The sequence below is a fragment of the Protopterus annectens genome, chromosome 4.part0, assembly GCF_019279795.1.
Source record: "Protopterus annectens isolate FY-2018-M chromosome 4.part0, PAN1.0, whole genome shotgun sequence".
NCBI classification, from domain to species: Eukaryota; Metazoa; Chordata; order Ceratodontiformes; family Protopteridae; genus Protopterus; species Protopterus annectens.
In genome coordinates this window covers 588262778-588278725 of record NC_056733.1, presented here as the reverse complement: position 1 = coordinate 588278725, position 15948 = coordinate 588262778, and positions in this window count along the sequence as shown.

The window sequence follows — 15948 nt, the reverse complement described above, 5'->3', positions numbered from 1 at the left end:
AGGAAAGAACACCATGAAGACAGCTGGGAACAGCAGCCTGAATCTCACACCTGCCACCTGACACTCCCCAAACAGTGGAACAAACCTACGTCTCTCCTGCCCAGTGCATAATGAGCAACCGCCCTCCACACTCTGCCATTTCCCACCTCCATTACTTTGTCCTGTGCCACAGCTTTGTCAGAATCAACTCCCTCTGCCACATCTCCACTATTAAAGGAAGAGGCTGCTGTCCCACAGCAAGGCCTGGAGCACACACACAATGTGCCCCCTCAATTAACACCTGCTGTGGAACACCAGTCCAGTCGCCCATCCATGCCCTCATAAAATCAATACAGTCTACTCCTTTGAGCCTCCCTGGCACAGCAGAAAATCCCATGCCCTCCCCACATGCTCTGGCCTTCAACTCCACCATCCCTTGCAACATTTCCTCCCAAGCACTCCCACACACAGTCAGCCCACCCCCCCAAAACCCTGATTCCTGCAGATCCATCACCCCACCAGAATATCTGTCCAAAGCCTCCTACATCCCCTCCAGCCCTCCACTGCCTGAGATGACACACTCCGCTAATGCCCCATCCACTCCACCCAGGTGTATGTGCAGTTGTCATACGCTTTACTCTAGGTTACTGGAAGTCATGTCTGGAGCCTGCACTGCTGACTACTGAACAGCCACAGTACCCCTCCCAGTCAGCATCTCCTCCCCACCACCTATAGCTAACCTTCCTTCGGGTCCCCTGTATCTCCCCCTCCCTGGCATCCAGGCAGTGCACCCACCAGCCATTCACTGAAATCCACCCAGAAACACAAAAGTCCACTGGCCTTCTCAGCTGGGTTTCTGTTTTCAAACTGGGAGAGCTAGAATCAAGCTGCTACCCAATGTGCAGCCATTCTAGAAGTCCTTCCTTAAATACTGTTAAACAAAACCTTCCACATCTTTATTACTTTCTTCCATCCTAGCTTCCAAGCTTCCACTAGAATACCATCTCTTCCTGGAGACTTTCCTGTAGATTGGTTATTTATCACCATTTTATCTTATGTCCTTCTATCTTAACTGTTAATTGAGCCTCATCTACCTTTAGCCTTGGCATATTTAATTCTTCCATAAACATTTCCATTTGTACTTTTTATTGATTTCAACATTTCTCTGTTTTATAGAATTTCATAAAATTTCTGAAATATTTCTAATAACTCTAGAGGATCTCTGGTTATTTTCCTTGCTATAGGCACCCAAAGCTTGTCAACAACCCTTTCTACTTTCTGTTGCTTGAGCTATTGGGCCAAAAGCTTTTGTGCTCTGGTGTTATTATAAAAAAAACAGTTGCTTAACACTAGTCTTTCTAATCTCATGCATATTATCCAGTTACCCCCTTATTTTCTCTTTAACAATCTGCTGTTGCACCTCTTGTGCTGTGAGATTTCTCCTATTCTGCAATACTTTAATCTTTGTCAGTCCCTCTAAATAATTATTGTTACATCTTAACCATATCTCTTTTACTTTTATTTCTTTACCCTATTTTTAAACTCCACTTTCATTTTGTCCCACTCCCTAGCTATATTTTCTGAAGAAATTTCTATCTTCCCTAACAACTCCCAAATAATTTACACCACCCATTCCTCTTTGTTTAACATATAGGCAGGGAAGTGCCAGTGTCTCATTTTTATTTCATTGCCCTGCATTTTTATTTTAGTTATTATTGGCACATGATCTGAAATAGTTATTGATTACATATCAAATCTTTCAATTAAATGCACATGTTCCTGTGAAATATAATTTCTGTTTAGCCTCGTGCAGTTTTTGTACCTTAAGGAATAATAAGTAAATTCTGTCCAAGCTCCTATTACCAAATTCATATCTTCCATACAAAATATTTTCATAAATTTCTTCAAAAGTCTACCCTCTTTTGTTATATTTTCCCTTCTAGGCCCCACAGATACATCCTTACTGTTGCAAATCAAATTCCATTCCCCATCTATAAGTAATATTCCCTGCTGAAAGCTGATTATTTCTTCCAAAATTTTCTTAACTCCATTGTAGCAGTTTTAGGTAAAATATAAATACATGCCAGCATAATCCTCCTCCCTTGCCAGTAGCCCCTTATTACTGAAAATCTACCATTATTATCTTTTTCCCCTCTTCTTTCACTGTTGGAGCTCCTTGCTAGCAATTAGTATAAGTACTCCCCTTTTCTTTTGTACCAGATATTCTGCTGAATCCATCCTGAAATCCTTTCGTTACCAAATTCACATGCACAGTTCTTTCCAAGTGTGTCTCTTTTGGCATTGTTATTTGCACTCTGCATTTCTTTTCCAGTTGGTATAATGGTTAAGGTCTTCGCCTTCCATGCACAGGGTACAAGGTTCAATCTTGTCCTCCACCCAATGCTTGTTTGGAGTTTGCATGTTCTACCTTTGTCTCTGTGAGGTTTCTCCCACCTTTGAAAAATAAGTAATGACAAAATCACTGTTCAGCCACAGAGATAGGAGAAACTTCCAAGTTAAAATCTCTGGCAAAAAGCATTTAATAAACAGATTAAAATCACAAAATAGCTGTTAGACAACAAGTGCTGTCAGCAAAATGTCTTCTTCAGATCCATAAACAGCCTCTAGAAACACGAGAATAAGTAGATCCTTTCATCCAATTAAGTTATTAGATCGTTTCCTGAGGCTTCTACCCTTAAGTAAGGGTTTTAAAGGGACCATGCCATTAAGTCCAGGCTGCTTATCTGCTCCAAGGTCTGCTATCCACCTCAGTTCTACTTTAGTTTGATTTTTAATATCCCCACCTCTATTGCTAAAATTCACTTTTTCTAAACAGGAAAATAAGAATTGGTGAGTGGGATGTGTATGCACATGACATGCTAAAGCATTTGTTCTAACATCCAGTCTTATATCAATGTAGTGCTGCAAAATCCTCTCTTTAAATATTCTATTTGTCTTCCCTACATAGAATGCTGAGCAACTGTCACATCTGGCTACATAAATCAAGTCCTTTGTGTTGCAGTCCACATATTTGTTAATGCCATATTCCTGTTTACTTCCAGGATGTAAAAATCGATGATCCTTGTCTATGTTAAGGACAGGCTTTGCATCTATAGCAAAGAAAAGTACCTTTCTTGGTGGTCAAATTCTTTCTAGCATCTTGAGTTATCTGGCTAAGCAACCTCTTTAAATTGGGTTTGTTCTTAAAAGTAAATCTTGGATTATCACCTACTATTGATTTAATTTTGTCATCGCTCATTAGAATTTTCCAATTGTTCTTTATTGCTTGACATACAGAAGAAATGTCATTACTATATGTCAATGTACATCTGATCCCACTTTCTTGTCTCCTAGATGTTTTTGTTGTTCCCTAATCTTGTCTATGGAAATAAGGCTTTCCTTTCATTGTTCGTCATTCCTGAACATTTCTAAGTCCTTCTTCTATCTCTTGCTTCTTATAGCCTCGATCTAATAAATCTTTTGCTATTTCACCACATTCATTTTTATGATATTCATCTTTTGTACATAATCTAGATGCTCTTAGAAACTGACCTTTCACTATGTGTGTAAAGATATGAGCTGGATGCATGCTTGTTCTATGTAGAACATGGTTGCGTCAACACTCTTTCTTAAACATCTTTGTGTTGAAATTCCCATAATTGTGAAGTGAGACATCCTACTATGACCTATGCCAGGGAACCCATGCTAATGGTGGGAGGGGTGTATGTGCCCCTATTGGTGCCAATATGTGCCTGACATAAAATCCAGCAGCCCTGGTTCAATAATCTACTGGCCAGCCGGTGTCCAGTTTCTCAGTGGGGGTTACCTGGGATAATTCTGTTGAGTGAAAGCTAGACATAAAAAAACAATCAACCTGACAAACATGAGCTAAGAATTGCTACACTAAATGTAGTTTCACTGACAAGATAGACTTGGAAGTGGATAATATGACAGTACAAAGGAGGCTGGACATCCTGTGTACCCAAGAGACAAAATGGAAGGGCAGTACAGCAAAGCCACTTGGCTTGGGAAACAGACTCTATTACTCAGGAGGAGGACAAGCTAGAAATGGTCTGGGAATAGTGGTGAGAGAGAGACTTCAAAAGGCAGTGAGGGATGTCATCAGAATTAGTGACAGACTCATGGAAATCAGACTCCAGCCTAATGATAGGGCAATATTCATAATCTCAGCCTATGATTGTGATAGTGAAGAGAAGAGTACATTCAGACAGCAGTTGCTGGACCTACTAGATAAAGCATGACAACATTAATTGGTGTTGATAATGGGTGACTTGAATGCACATATCGGGACAGATAGAAGATATGAGGACTGCCTGGGTCCACATAGGTGGGGCAAAAGGCATAAAGGAGAGGTAATTCTTGACTTTTGTCCAGTAAATGGCTTCATAGTAGCCAACATATGGTTCAGAAAGAGAGACAGTCACAAGATCAACTACAAGAGTGACCAACATGAAACTCAAGTGGACTTCATCCTAGTAAGGAAAGGGCACTGAGGTAGAATCAGTGATTGCAAAGTCATCCCTAGTGAAACAGCCTACAGCATAAACCACTGTTGCAACAATAAGCTGCAAGCAGTGGTCAGAGAAGGCTCTAAGGTCAACAGAGACCAGACTGAAGACCTAGAAGATGACTGAAAAGAAAGTACAACAGTTCAAGGAGTTACTCAGGGCTCTAGCACCACAAGAAGAAGAGGAAATATATGGAGTTGAAGAAGAATGGCAATGGCAATACCTCAAAATAGCATGTGTGAGGACAACAGAACAGATATGTGGCCAACCAGGTATATAAATAAGGTACATAAGAAAGCTGGTGGTGGAATGCAGAAGTCCAAGAAGTCATCAGAAGAAAGAAGGAGTGGAGGAAAAGTGGGAGATAAAAAGATGGGCCAGGCTAGGAAGGAATACTGGTTGGCTAACAGACTAAGAAAGGAGTTGCAATAGCAAAGGACAGGGAATCAGAGGCACTGTACCAGCTTCTGGAAAGGAACTCCATAGTTGGCCAAAGAAACTATATCAGGCTGCAAGGCAAAGACAGAAAGATAAAGAAGATAGTCATCCTTCATAATGGATCCCTGCAATAACCTGCTAACCAGTGCACAGAACATCAAAGGCTGATGGAAGGAGTACTTACAGCAGCCTCTGAATGAAGAAAACCACAGAGAAGTTGTACTACCCCAGACACAGACTATGACAGAGGAAGAAGAGCCTACCCTAGAACAAGTAAGAACAGCACTAAAAAAATGAAGTCAAGGAAAGCAACAGTTTCAGATGAGATGATATGACTGAATTTCTAAAAAAACCAAAGCTTTTGAATTGAGATTGTGGTACAGTGAGGATCGGGAAATGTACCATTTTCCTCAATATAGTGTGATCTCGGAGTTGGTATATATAATTAGCAGGGGGTGTGGGGGTGCAGGGGGCTTTCTCTCCTGCAAAACCGCAAAAAAGATAGACTTTTATGGGTTTTTTTTTAATGTTCAAGTTTTCAGAAATTCGATCATATCTTGCCAATATGAATTTTGAGTTTCTGAAAACTCGATCAACTGACATAGATCCAAAAAAATCATATTTGGAAAGAAACTATTAAATTATAGATGTGAAAGACCTATTTACTGTTATTCCCAAGAATGAGGGTTTAGAATATTTCCACCAAAGTTTGACTCAATAGTCCACCATTTCAAACGACAAGATAAACCTTATTATGGAATTAATGACCTTAGTCTTGGAGCATAATTACATCTATTTTGAAGGGGAATTTATTTCACTTGGTAGGTCCTGAACCCATATTTATCTCTAAAACATCTCCTAACTTTAAGAGAGTAATGCAGAACAAACAAGTGTCTTTTCCTGGACATCTAGAGGCACTACTAAATGTGAACATTGTAAACAATGCAATTATATCACAAGGGATCAGACCTTGGTGTTAGGAAATATTATGAAAAGCAAAGTTACATTTCACAGTGGAAACTGTACTATCCAAAGAGTTGTTTACCTTATGATTTGTGTAGGATGTCCAGCATTTTATGTTGGCACAACTGAGTGTGCCTTAAGGACATGCATTTATGAAGATATTTATGACATTGTCAACAAAAATGAAAATAGTCCGGGCATTTCACTGTGTGTAATGGATTTAATAAATTCAGTTTTGGTATACTGGAGTAGATTAAACTGGCTCTTAAGGGGGACTGGAAGACTTTTTTAAAAGTACGTAAAATTAATTGGCAGCTTACAATGGGAGCCACTTTTCCCCTGAGTTGAATGATAGTGTTTCCATTGTACCTGTCCTAAACTTAAAAGCTAACAAATTATAATTTATATTTTGCTAAGTGAATCTTAGTCTGGCACCTTTGATATGTTGTTTTAAATGACATGTAAGAGAACTTATTTTTATGTTGTTGTGATAAGATTTACATAATTGTGTAACTGGGTTTTTATTCTGGCTCTTTAAAGAAAAAGTGAATGTTAATGATCAATTAACTAACCACCAATGAAATTCGTGTCAGCTTTGTATATATTGCCACTGTGTTGGGATTTATTTATTTTGATGCAGTCTCTTCTGTGGGCCGAAAGCACTCAATGTTTTAAGATTTAGTGTTGATATATTATTTTAACCACATTCAGATCCTTTGTGATGTTAATTCTAGTTGGTTTTAAGTTTATCTGGTTGATGCTGCACCATTTTCTTTATTACAGTGAGTAATCATTTCCACAAACACTCTGTTGTCTCCAACTTTTAGTATTTTGTCTTTCTGCTACCATTTTGTCAGAATCAACTCTTTCTGCTGGTAGGATTACATATTTGCTATTAGAGGTCTTGGCTGCTTTCCCATGGCCAGATTTGGAGCATACACATGATGTGCCCTTTTACTTAACAACTCCTGATGTGGAATACCAGTCCAGTTGCTTATTTGTGCTTTCATGAAATTAATACAATCTGTTACTTCCAGTTACTCTGGTACATCAGAAAAATCTCAGGTTTTCCTTATGTGCTCTGTCCTCTAATTCTACAATTTTTTGGAACATCTCTTATTGATCAGTTTCATACTCTGCCAGCCTTTTCTTCATTTTCACCTCTGATTTTTGCCATTTTATCAGCTCATCTTTATATCTGTTCAAAGCTTCTTCCATTTTTTCCAGCCCTTTTTGTTTGAGTTGATGTACTCCTTCAGTGTTTCATTTATTTTAATCAGCACTAAGCACGTCTGACTTTATGTTTTCCTCTAGATTACTGGAAGTCATGTCTTGTACCAAAGCTGGAGCTTGATCTGCTTTTTGCTGAACAGCTACAGGATTCTCCCCAGCCAGTGTTTTCTCTCCACCTTTTATGATTGATCAATTTTCTTTTGGGTTCTCTAAATTTCTTTTTTGCTGGTATCCAGGCATTGTATTTGCTAGCCAGCAAATGAAATTTACTCAAAAAGTCAAATTCCTGGGCTCTCTTTTTTGAGTTTCTGTTTTTATACTGGGAGAGCTGAAGTTTAGCTTTTACTCAGTGTGCAGCCATCTTGGAAGTCTTGGGAAATTTCTCCTTGAAACTGTGCAGAAAAGCCTTTTTAAACATCTTTATTAAATCATCATATTTTAAGTTGCAGCATGAATTCACATACATTAATAGAAAAGAAAACAAATCTTAATAACAAATTCCATCATTGCTGTCATGCAGTGTGCATATACATTTTTTTAACAATTTTCATTCTCACAGCCATACTCACATACTCTCATACTCACACAGCTTTAAACCTCTGCAATGTGTGTCGCACTTGTCAACCAAATAACACCAGAACCTAATCCCATGCAATAAGTTTAGTGCACTAATGGAAAATTTAGCGGACACAAACTTATTCCTCCATAACAGTTCGTTGTCCTAGATTCTTGACCTGGATATACTCTGGTCTATCACTTCTCTTCTAAAGACCACTGCCACCACTATAATGTCAGCTAGCATGGTCTTAAGCACTTATGGGGGTTCCTATCCAATCTGCTTGGAATAGATGCTACCATGTTTGGACCTTGCTGCACTCCCTGCAAAACCACCTGGGATCCCACTTTCTCTGCAAGGGTAACCACAGTAGAAGTATCCAAGGTGGGAGCAGAAGGCCTTCCACAGGATTTTGTCTCAAGGACAGAAAAAGTCATACAGCCAAGTTCCCTTCTTACACATTATGGCAAGCATGTCCTCAAACTGGGACATGAGGACAGGACAGTGGGGACTACTCTCCTTCAGCCCTTTCCATGTCCAGTGTGGAGAACTTCTTTTTCTTCATGATGCTTGGAGAGGAAGAGTCAAAAGATAATGATGTGTGAGATCAGAACATATGTTGTCTAGCCTACCATTACCCCTCTAATCCTCTGTGAAAAAATTGAGGAACCATGGACCCAGAAGCATGTGTATCTGGGGCCAAGGCTTCAAGGAATGCACACACAAAAGAAAGTGTTAGACCTGTGCCTCTTCCATCTTCTCGGACCTTGATGCTGAAGTGTTTCCCACCGACTCCAACAATGCATAGACAGACATCCTCAAGAAGCTGGATACCAACCCCCCCTCCCCATGGCCAAGGTTAGTGCCAAGACACTTCTTGATGTTGGAGATGGCAAAGGTAGCATAGGACCCACCCCTCAATGGCATCAAAAGCATCAGTGCCAATACTGGGTCTATGCCTCAAACACTGACACTCTTGGTCCTAGAAATGATTAGCAATGAACAAGCTGGCTGCAGTTTTATAAGTGTCAACAGACTTATCTGTGCTGAAGGAAGGAAGAAATTTGTATCAATGAGACCTGATGAATGATCACCAGTCTTGCTGGCAAAAAGACATGGAGGCCAGTGAGGAGACACTGAAATGGAAGAATACCGTTGGAGTTAGCACAAGAAGGGGAACAGAGAAAGTACAGTTGTGTACACTTACCATAAATGTAGATGTTCAAGTGTAGTCACTGTTGCAGTCATCATACTTGGGTTATCTGCTTGCAGGCAGCCCTCAGTCGGCCCGAATACCAGAGACTTAGTATTTCTGCATCGGATGCTGTTGCTCCAGGATTGACGTCAGGTTGTCAGGGGTATAAAAACAGGCAGCCGACACAATTACATCAGTTTTCTTGCCCCAAATGTCAGGAGCCTCCCAAATAGGGAGCTAGGTTATGGTGGGGAAAACACCACCAGTAAAAAGCAAATACCAATACTCCAGAAGGGGTTAGTAATAGTCATAGATAGGAGAGAGCGAGAGAGCGAGAGAGAGAGAGCGAGAGAACCAGGGGGCTGGAGGGAGGGAAACCAGGACTGCAACATTGAATACACTTGAACATCTACATTTATGGTAAGTGCACACAACTGTAAATGTTCTTCGTGTTTCACTGTTGCAGTCATCACACTTGGGTGGATTCCCAAAGCTGAAGAAGGATGGAGGTAGTCAAGAAGAGTTAGGGCTGGCTACTATGCCTTGCAAGACTGCTGTAGCAAATCTTGCCCTGGATTTGGAAAAGATAGGCAAGTGGTAATGCTTGGTGAAGGTGTGTACAGAACTCCAGGTAGTAGCCTCCAGGATGTCCCTGGTAGGGACTCCCCTGAGAAATGATGTAGAGGTAGATGTTGCCCTAGTGGAATGTGTTCTGACCCCCTGAGGGGTTGGTTTCCCATGGTGCTTGTAGCAGAAATGGATGCAGTGTGCTATCCATTTGGAAATAGTTTGTTTTGAAATGGCCTTGCCCTCTGCCCCTGTTGCAAAGCTGACTAGTACCTGGTCAGATTTTCTGAAGGGCTTAGTCCTATCAAGGTAGAATCTGAGCTGTCTGTGCATGTCCAAGTAGTGCAGGATCCTTTCCCCTTTATTTTGAGGATTAGAGAAGAAGGTTGGCAAATGGATGGATTCATTGAGAGCCACACTGGACACCACTTTAGGCATAAAGAAAGGGTTAGTCCTGAGGGAAACCCTGTCAGCATGGAAAATAATGAAGGGTTCCACAGCCATCAGTGCTTGTAGCTCAGACACTCTTCTAGCTGAAGTGATGGCTAGAAGCAAGGCTATTTTCCAAGAGAGGAATTTTAACTCTGCTGATGCAGTAGGTTCAAAGGGGGGAAGCATGAGCTTTTCCAGTACAAAGTTAAGGTCCTAAGCAGGGGTGGGTGCTCTCTTTGGTGACCTTAAGTTGTTTGCTCCTCTCAGGAACTGTTTGATAAGATGGTGCGAGAAGAGAGGTGGATCAATGTTGTAATGAGCAGAAATGGCTGAGGCATGTCTCTTAATGGAGGAGAAGGTCAAGCTTTTGTGGAGTAGATCTGCTAAGTAATCCAGGATAAGAGGCAGAGAGGGCAGTGCTGTGTCCTGTCCCTTAGATTGAATCCATGAACAAAAGCTTTTCCACTTATCAGCACAGGATTTTCTTGTACTGGGTCTTCTGGCTTCAAAAATGACGTCCAGCACCTGTTTGCTTAAGGTCACTGGGGGAGAATTCAAGGAATAAGCCAGGCAGCAAGATTTAGGGTTTGCAGTTGTGGATGCAGAATCTGTCCCTCCTGCTGAGAGAGGAGGGTTGGATTCTGGTATAGGTGCCAGGGTGTCACCGATGTCGGGCTGTGCAGGAGTGGGTACCAGTGCTGGCATGACCAGTCTGGGGAAATCTGAATTGTCCTTGGTCTGTCCTGTTTTATCTTCAGTAATACTCTTGAAAGGAGGGGCAGAGGGGGAAAGGCATAGATTGAGAGATTTACCCACTGAAAAGATAGGGCACCCACTTTCCAGGTGTGAGGATTCCTGGTGCAGAATTTTCTGAGCTGGTGGTTGTAGGGAGAGGCAAAGAGATCCACCTCTGGGGTCCCCCATTTCTGGATCAGAAGGTTGAAGGTGCTGTGCTCCAATTGCCACTCATGTGGGTCTAGGAGATTTCTGCTTAAGTCATCTGCCAGTAAGTTTTGTTTGCTTGGCAGGAATTGAGCTTGCAGATGGACTTGAATGTCCAAGGCTGTGTTCCACAGGGCCATGGCTAGCCTACAGAGTGGGTAGAATTGGGTTCCCCCCTGCTTGTTGATGTACCACATAACTGTGGTGTTGTCTGTTTTTATTAGCAGTTGTCCTGGAAAGATTAGGGATCTGAAAGCTGTCAGGGCATTCTGTACAGCTAGCATTTCTTTTTGGTTGATGTGCTGATGAATTTGACTTGGGCTCCAGTGGCCCTGAATGCATATTCCGTCCATGTGTACCTCCCAGGCATAATCTGATGAGTCTGTGGTTAGGATCTGGGTGGCTTGGAGTTGAGTAAATGGCAGTCCCTTGTTGTGGTTGCATGCTTCTGCCCACCAGAGGAACTCTGTCCTTAGACAGGGTATGATAGGAATGACTGTTTCCAGGTCCTAAGAATGTTGGCACCAAAGAATTTTTAAGTACCATTGGAGTTTCCTCATATACAGTCTTGCATGTATGTTTGTATGGAGGATTACCCAATCCTTATGGGAGGACAAAAAAGGTTCCCTACACATCAGAGCCTTGCAATGTTAAAGCTACTAGGAAAGTTGCTTTCCAAGTGAGTATTTTAATATCAGCTGAAGTAGCAGGCTAAAAAGCAGGTAGAGTTAGTCTTTCAGGCATAAAATTTAGGTTTGAAGGGCATGCTGATTCTTTTCTGAGTAGCATGAAGTGGAGAACCTATTTAAGAAACTATTTCATGAACTGATGAGAAACAATAGGGGATTCTGAGGTAAGCAGGTGTAGATGGCTGTATTGCCTAATGAGCAGGATTCAAAATAATTCACTTCACACTAAGGAAATTATTTAGTAACAAACAGAAAACTAAATAAACTCTATGTAATTGAACAGTAAATCACACTGAAACATTAAACTAAGTAAACTCCCTATTTAACTAAAATATGAAATTAGACAATACATTTAAAGAAAAAGGTATACATCACCGATAAAAAGAAAGCTTCATCCTGTCTTCAGTCTTGACTGGGAAGCCCCTTTGCAGTCAGGCAGGAGTCTTCATCAGGAAAACAGTTCTGGGCAGAGCGTCCACCCCACAGGTGAGGTTTCAGCCTGAGTGCAGGGAGCCCCAGCTATATATAACCAAGTTATGAGAATCAGTACTTTCCCAGTGTAGGCTGGATCTTGCTAGATAATTTAGTGGTGTTGGCCACCCACCCCAGAAGGAACAGCAATTCCTGCCAAATATAATTATTTTGCAATTTTCAAGTGTTACACTGGAATATTCCAATGACTTTGCAAGTTTAGTACTTTACTGGAATATTCCAGCACACATACACATACAAGACATATTTCGTAATCAAATGTAGTGACTTTGCTGAAATCACTAAACTGTTCTGGAACATGACATCATATCTCATGCCTGCTGACACTTCCAGAATGTAGCATTACTTCATATGTCAAGGAAGACATAAAGAAAATAAAGAGAATGTCGAGATCTAGTGAGGCAACAGTCAAATAATCACACTCACTCAATGTACCCCTCTTTTGTATCACATTTGTATCACATTCGGCCCCTTGACTATTGACTCACTTATACTCGACATTCAAGACCGTATTTGCCTTTTTATAAATACAATAAGTTAATTCACAATTCCAGAATGTCAGTTCAACAACTTGGTGCCGGATGCTTACCATCCGGTAAATATATCCCACCAATTATGTGCTGAATCAGACTCTGTTGTTTTGGCTAAACTAACCAGCTTATTCCCTATAATAATACTTGTCATTTTATGATATAAAATACCATGATTTACTGCCTGTAAATGTTTTTCAAGATGTTGTGTATTGTTCAATACTTTTTGTAAAGAATTTAGGTTGAAAGTCAAGTTATGATATTCCAGCTTGTCTGGTGACCAGGCATGAAATACATTAATATATGTTTCAGGAGAAAAGATATAAGTTTCATTATGCAATTTCAAATGAGTTACATTATCTAGGCAACCTAGAAAATGATTTCTCAAGGCATAAGACAATGTTTGAATTGTCACTAAACATATAAACTGTGGTGCTAACTCTATGAACATTTTAAAAGTAGGAGGTAATATAGTCCATTTACAGATGTTGATGGAATGCTGAAGTAAACATGGTTCATATACAGGGGAATATTGTCCACAGATGAGTCCATCCATTGTTTCAGTACAATGTTATAATTTGTGTGCTCTGTTTGAGAAGTCAATGTAGTTCCCTTTTAAATGGAGTAACCAATATTGGAATGGATATGAAGGAGGTCCAAATACCAGTGGCAAGGTTACAAACTGACACATTATTTTTGCATTTGTGACATTATAATGCATAATATAACCTGTACAAAAGTTGTTTGTACATTTTGTTTTTTTTAGAAAACAGTCTTATTCATTTAGTACTAGGTATCCATTGATTCAACAACTGTCTCCATACATGCTCATTTTTGAGCATTAACTTGGTTTGCACAAGATTTTTTTGCATTGAAACATAAAAAGACTGTAAGGTACATGTTGTCCAATTTACAAACTTTGTGACATTTGCATTAAATTGGATTTTTTTTTAGTTAAATTAACAGTAGAACATTTTTGTCCAGCAGGGCAGGTAAAAGTACCTTGCGTCCTATTTTGTGCACTAGCAACCCACCCCCACCGAATTACTGTTGAGTTGATTCTGGTTCCTTTTACTCCTGGTGTTACACACTTTGCCAAAGGGATTCCATACAGCACAGCGAGACCACCAACAATTAACATTGGAGTTAGAATCTGAAATCAAAGAAAAGTAGCATGATTATTCTTGCAAATAACACCAATCTGCTGGTACATATTCACATTTTTTCTTTCCTGGTTTAATAATTAAAACAGTATTGTATCCAACCAAAATACTTTGTTGGAATTTGAATTCCAATTTAGGTTTCAATCAGTTGAACTGACCGTGGCAGTATTTTGTAGGCATTTATCAAATATAGACTCAGTCTTGCAGTCTCAGGTGTGGCTCTAGTAGGAGCTAATCCACTTACCTGAGTTTCTCAATATGTGATTGCTTCTGTCGTCACATATGGTTCGATCTGCAATGCTGGAGTTAACATTTTCATTAATGGTGTTTCTGTTTTTGAAATTGGTCTATTATTTAAAATTTGTAATGCCATAACTGGTCTTGAAGTAATTCATTTATTTTCTCAATTAATCCTGCTGCCTGTGGGTAATAGGGTATATGAAACACCCATTCAATATTATGCTGTTTTGCAAAATCCTATACTATTCTCCCTTTAAAGTGAGAACCATTGTCACTTTGTATTTGCAAAGGCATTCCATAATACAGAATGATCAAATCTATGTTTTTTAGAGTACTTACCTGTGTCGCTCGTTGGCATGGAAAACCAATAAGGTATTTAGAATAAGTGTCTACTGCTGTGCATATGTATTGGCTGCCCTTATCAGATGGTAAAGGACCAATATAATTAATCTGCCATATTTGTCCTGGTAACGTTCCTCATCCTATATGCCCCTGAACTGTATGAGGTATAGGCCTTTGTTGTGTATGCTGACATACTGGGCACTGTAATATAACAGTTTTAATTAAATCTAATGAAAGTGCAATTTTTCTTGTTTGTGCCCACCTGTAAGTGGCTTTTTCTCCCAGATGTCTGCATTTCTGATGTGCCAATTTTGCCATCCCCATCTGCTCAGAATCATCTCGTGTATTAACTTCTGAAATTTTTGTTTGTTCATCTGTAACAGAATTAAGCCATCGTTCTAGAGAGTTTGCAGAACAATGTGCATCAACATGATAAACTGTCACAGTACCTTGACTTATCTATTTCCCAAATTGATTGCCATAATTCTTTCCCCCAAATTTCCTTAGAATTAATTTTTCAATCATTTTTCTTTTGCCATGTAGGTAACCAGGTTGTTAGTCCTTTTGCTACTGACCAAGAATCAGTATAAATATGACATGTTCCTCGTGTTTCTTGTCTCAAATTCTGAAAAACTGCACAGAGCTCAGTATACTGACTGCTGTTACCATTACCCACAGTAGTTATTTTTTTTAGTAGTAAGATTATAAGATACAACTTTTTAGCACCTCCTATTTTATTTTTTTTACATATATAACTGACCCGTCTATAAACCAAGCATGTTGTCACTGTTCTAATGATAGCTGAGCAAAAGGCTGTTCTCAATTAACAGAATTAGTTACTGGAATTGTTTCAAATAGCGATTACGTTTGTAATTTATTAGGCACAGATATTTGAGCTATCTTTTTATGTAACATCGCCACCCCTTCTATGCCTATCTTAACTCAATCCTGAATGTAACTTCCTGTGCATGTCCTATTTGGTGCATCTTAGCTGAACTTATCACACATTATATAATAGGAATCTCAAGTCATTTATCCATTCCTGATGCTTTGCTTTTAAGTTTAAAATACTGAACTGTCCCTGCAACCTGTACTTTAGAATTAGTCCTGCACAATCAATAAACTCTCTTCTAGCCCACATTGCCATAGGTAGTCTCAGAGAATTTACTATATAAGCACTGTCAAAATAAATATTTACTGGATGTAAATGCTGCAAAACATATTGTGCAGCTTGTAGCTCAGCCCTTTGTGCTGACATGCATCCTGGTAACTTAACCATAATTGGTTTGTCTCCCTTTTGGAATGTCTCTATTGCAAACCCAAATGTAATACTTCCCATCCTTCCAGAAACATGCACCATTTACATACACTGTAGAGGAATGCCTGACTAACGTCTTCTGTGATTTTTTACTGTCATTTAGCAAAGTTTGATTGTTAAATGTGGAGTTAGAACTATATATAACCCCAGAGAACATTGTCTGTTTTATTTGTAAATGGCCAAAAAATATTTAATGCAGGGATTTTTTTTTTTTTTTTTTGCTACAAAAAGTAACCTGTCTTAACTCAGTGTCCATTTTCTGAGATGCCTCTTATGGCCAAGCTTGTAATAGCACCACTGAGAGTGTGTCCTTCCGTGCTGCACTTGCAAAACAAGACGT